Consider the following 5,651-nt stretch of genomic DNA (forward strand, 5'->3'; position numbering starts at 1 on the left):
TTTCCTAGCTCCTGTACTCACATACTAGAAGCATATGCGTGTCGCTCTTCAATAGTTTTTTCCTTTCTTTGCTTTACCCCCTTTTATATGGAATTCGTTGCTTTGGCAATTGCCATTAGTGTGTCACAACCGTAGGTTTTGTGTTTTTTCCATGGGCTAGCTTATGAATTTTTAATTAGGCTGCAAGTAGTGGCTGCATTTTATTGGACACTGATTACATCTATTGAATGTCTGCATTTCTTGCATTCAACATCATAACAGGGCAACTAATAAAAACTATTTAAGATGCACCAATCCTTTTGAACGTAACATGCTCCAAAAACTACGTTCTAGGTCGCGTAAAAAAACACTATGTACGTTGCAGCAGAAAACTGATCTCCAGGACATTAGACAGAATCTTATTCCCGTTTTGACCTGCGCAAGGAAAAATGACCAAGGCAAACGTCATCTAAGACATGGAGCTGTCGATTGTGTCTGCAATTATGTTTTCTACCTACATCCTGGTTTACTAGTCCCCTTATATTTTAGATCATATTTTAACCATGATGTTAACTTATAAAATATAAGTTATACATAGAAATAACAATATCATTAGTAACTACATTCGCATACAAATCCAGCAATATAATTTTCAGTGATGTGCATTAACATTTTGTAAGTTTAATACATGGTCGAACTTTGACAAAAATACGATGAGGACAAATAAACCTAGACGGACATAGTACTCCATACACGTCAGCTCCTCAAACACTTCAATCAGTTAAAAATACTGCATTTCTTTTTAGCGAGGAGTGCTCCATGCAGTATTTTGTGTCTCATTGTCCTTGAAATATTTTGTCTCATTGTCTCACCCACTCTAGTTACATTGGCAATGACGTATTTATCCATGTATTAGATGGGATTGATCCACCGCCAAGGACGAAGAAGACCACCAAGAAAAGTTGCCTTACAACTGTTAACAAACTCACCTAGAGAAAAAAAAAAGAACAGAAGTTCAGAAAAGAACAACATGAAAATAGCCACCAACATCCACCCACACGATACAAATCACCATTTTGAAGATCGGGTCAAAAAAAAAAATCACCATTTGAAGATCTACATTAGACTTTTTTTTAGGCTGCATCAAAGCACATACAATTTTGCCTAGATGTCCAGATCAACGTGTTTTCTTTAACACAGTACAAATGCAAGCGCTCATATACACGCGCATACACTCACTCCTATGACCGCACATGTACACCCTACCCCTATGAGCACCTTCGAAATACTGAGTCGTTATATCATCTTGAAATTTACGAAGTCGCCGTAGGCACCTTGTCGTCGACGGGAATGTCTCCTCCCATTGAATGCGCATCGCCAGAAATCCTGAAATAAATCCAGGAATAAATGCAAGCACCAGGTTTTGAACCCTAGTGGGCTGGGGATACCACGGTCCCTCTAACCACGTGTTAAACAGGCAGATTGTTAGCAGTAGCCGCACCATGACTTGTGCGTTACATCTTGTTAGGATAGAAATAGATTCTCTTTTGTTTACATATGTTGTTTATCTCTATCTCTCCCTCATGTAAATATTTTTCGGTTACCATAATCGTCTGTACTCCACGCATACAATCAATACTAGACCTACAACGCGCCCTGGCACGCGGTGCCGGGTCCAAACGTTGTGCCTAAGCGCGTGTGCCAATGAGGCAGGTTAGCATGTTTACTTGCGCATGATAAAGCAGCAGCAGCAGTATTTATCCTGATTAATAACAAGGAGTTGAGCACAAAGCAGAGCCATTTAGTTTGGTTAAGAGAAGCAGGGCATACAACTCAGTGATATAGAGCAGCAGAAGCAGTGGCAGCGAGATCAATATTGAGCAAGCAAACCACATTCAGGGCTAACAATGTCTTTTCCTTTGTAACATATGTTTCTGTCTTTCTTTTAAGATCGGTGCTTGACCGTATTAGGAAAAAAGGTTCACCTTACAGAAATACAGCAAAGGAAACAAAGAAACAACCTTAGTGACAAGCAGAAGCAGAATAGATACACATAATACCGAATCTAACGTTTGACAGGTGCATAAATTACAATAGCCAAGGGGTAGTAGTCTTATGCAGATATACATTGCCTGCTATCATCCATCTAGAACACTGGTTCATAGTACTCATTACAAATAATTTACACTAAGGTTGGATAGGTGCATACTACAGTAATTCAGAACACTTTAATAAAGGCATTGAAGCTAAGCACGACACTTAAGCAAAGCTTGCTGATAAACCAAAAGGGCCTCAATTTCTTCTTGTGCCTGAAGCTTCAGTCATTCTCGTGGAAGAGGAAGTCTTCATCATCAAAGCGACTTGCACCGCAGTTGTCCTTGGCCCTCAAATGGCCAGAAACCGGGAAACTCATCAAACTCAGAGCAGTTAGACTCCTCATCATATGGATAGATGCCTATGGTCCATATCGCATCAGTTGCCATGAAAGAAATTTGGGTGAGGTCCTCAGCTTCTTGACTGACGCCATAGAAATCCCACGCTACATCACTCACAACAGGAGAAGAACCTGAAGTCTCTCCTAAAGGAAGATAGTTGACTGCCGTTTTCTCAATACGAGCTACAAGCCTAGAACGAATACAACTGCTCTCGGTGCTCGCTTCCGCTGCCGAGATTACGACGATCCGTCCAATGGTAACTACGTACACTGGCGACGGCTCCGAAATTCCGACCTACACTATGATTAACAAATTTTACCTAATTAAAGGAATGTAAATAGAGGCAATGAATACCTAATTTACACATGATCCAGTTGACTCGGAAAGCTTATATGGAGGCTACACTAGCATACTAAAATTATGTTTGATAGGGGATAACATGCAGACTTGCTAAATTACATGTTGAATGTATGATTACAGATGTAGCGGACCGGTGACAATGTGCCACCAATTCCGACCATCAATACACTTTTACCAAGAAATATCTCTACTTCGCATATATAGAACCGATAGCATCTGGAATTTGTTGATCCGTCTACTCCTTTCTTCCATGTCTGGTGTTGGGGAACGTAGTAATAATTCAAAATTTTCCTACGTGTCACCAAGATCAATCTAGGAGATACTAGCAACGAGAGAGAGGGAGTGCATCTTCATACCCTTGAAGATCGCTAAGCGGAAGCGTTACAAGGAACGCGGATGATGGAGTCGTACTCGCAGCGATTCAAATCGCGGAAGATCCGATCCAGCGCCGAACGGACGACGCCTCCGTGTTCAACACACGTACAACCCGGGGACGTCTCCTCCTTCTTGATCCAGCAAGGGGAGAGGAGAAGTTGCGGGAGAGCTCCGGCAGCACGACGACGTGGTGGTGGAGCTTGCAGTTCTCAGGCAGGGCTTCGCGAAGCACTATGGAGGAGGAGGAGGTGTTGGAGATGGGGAAGGGTTGCGCCAGGGGAAGGGTGCGGCTGCCCTCCCACTCCCACCCCCTCTATTTATAGGGTGAAGGGAGAGGGGGCCGGCCCGCCCTAGATGCATCTAGAGGGGGGGGGGGGCAAGGGGGGAACTTGCCCCACAAGTTAGGTGGGAGGCGCCCCCACCCCCTAGGGTTTTCAACCCTAGGCGCCTTGGGCCCTTCAGGGGGGGGGGCGCACCAGCCCACCAAGGGCTGGTTCCCACCCTTGTTCAGCCCACTTGGCCCACCGGGGCAGGTGGCCCCACCCGGTGGACCCCGGACCCCTTTCGGTGGTCCCGATACAATACCGATAACCCCCGAAATTATTCTGGCGACTGAAACTGGACTTCCCATATATAATTCTTCACCTCCGGACCATTCCGGAACTCCTCGTGACGTCCGGGATCTCATCCGGGACTCCGAACAACCTTCGGTACCCGCATACAATTTCCCATAACAACTCTAGCGTCACCGAACCTTAAGTGTGTAGACCCTACGGGTTCGGGAACCATGCAGACATGACCGGGACATCTCTCCGGCCAATAACCAACAGCGGTATATGGATACCCATGTTGGCTCCCACATGTTCCACGATGATCTCATCGGATGAACCATGATGTCGAGGATTCAATCAATCCCGTATACAATTCCATTTGTCCATCGGTATGTTACTTGCCCGAGATTCGATCGTCGGTATCTCTATACCTCGTTCAATCTCGTTACCGGCAAGTCTCTTTACTCGTTCCGTAACGCATGATCCCGTGGCTAACTCCTTAGTCACATTGAGCTCGTTACGATGATGCATTACCGAGTGGGCCCAGAGATACCTCTCTGTCATACGGAGTGACAAATCCCAGTCTCGATTCGTGCTAGCCCAACAGACACTTTCGGAGATACCTGTAGTGCACCTTTATAGCCACTCAGTTACGTTGTGACGTTTGGTAGACCCAAAGCATTCCTACGGTATCCGGGAGTTGCACAATCTCATGGTCTAAGGAAATGATACTTGACATTAGAAAAGCTTTAGCAAACGAACTACACGATCTTGTGCTACGCTTAGGATTGGGTCTTGTCCATCACATCATTCTCCCAATGATGTGATCCCGTTATCAACGACATCCAATGTCCATGGTCAGGAAACCACGACCATCTATTGATCAATGAGCTAGTCAACTAGAGGCTTACTAGGGACATATTACGGTCTATGTATTCACACATGTATTACGGTTTCCGGTTAATACAATTATAGCATGAACAATAGACAATTATCATGAACAAGGAAATATAATAATAACCACTTTATTATTGCCTCTAGGGCATATTTCCAACAGTCTCCCACTTGCACTAGAGTCAATAATCTAGTTACATTGTGACGAATCGAACACCCATAGAGTTCTGGTGTTGATCATGTTTTGTTCGTGGAAGAGGTTTAGTCAACGGATCTGCGACATTCAGATCCGTATGCACTTTACAAATATCCATGTCTCTTGTTGGGGAACGTAGTAATTTCAAAAATTTCCCTGCGCACATGCAAGATCATGGTGATGCATAGCAATGAGAAGGGAGAGTGTCGTCCACGTACCCTCGTAGACCGTAAGCGGAAGCGTTATGACAACACGGTTGATGTAGTCGTACGTCTTCATGATCGACCGATCCTAGTACCGAACGTACGACACCTCCGCGATCTGCACACGTTCGGCTCGGTGACGTCCCACGAACTCACGATCCAGTAGAGCTTCGAGGGAGAGCTTCGTTAGCACGACGACGTGATGACGGTAATGATGAAGCTACCAGCGCAGGGCTTCGCCTAAGCACTGCAACGATATGACCGAGGTGGAATATGGTGGAGGGGGGCACCGCACACGGCTTGGAACAATCAACTTGTGTGTCCTAGGGTGCCCCTGCCCCCGTATATAAAGGAGCAAGGGGGGAGGCCGGCCGGCCCTTGTGGCGCGCCAGGAGAGGAGGAGTCCTCCTCCTAGTAGGAGTAGGACTCCCCTTTCCTACTCCTACTAGGAGGGGAAAAGGAAGGAGGAGAGGGAGAAGGAAAAGGGGGGCGCCGCCCCCCTTCCGTAGTCCAATTCGGACCAGAGGGGGAGGGGGTGCGCGGCTGCCCAGGCCGGTCCTCTCTCTCTCCACTAAGGCCCATGTGGCCCATTAGTTCTCCTGGGGGGGGGGGGGTTCCCGTAACCCTCCGGCACTCCGGTTTTCTCGACCATTTCGAC

Source organism: Triticum aestivum, chromosome 7D, assembly GCF_018294505.1.
Source record: "Triticum aestivum cultivar Chinese Spring chromosome 7D, IWGSC CS RefSeq v2.1, whole genome shotgun sequence".
NCBI lineage: Eukaryota > Viridiplantae > Streptophyta > Magnoliopsida > Poales > Poaceae > Triticum > Triticum aestivum.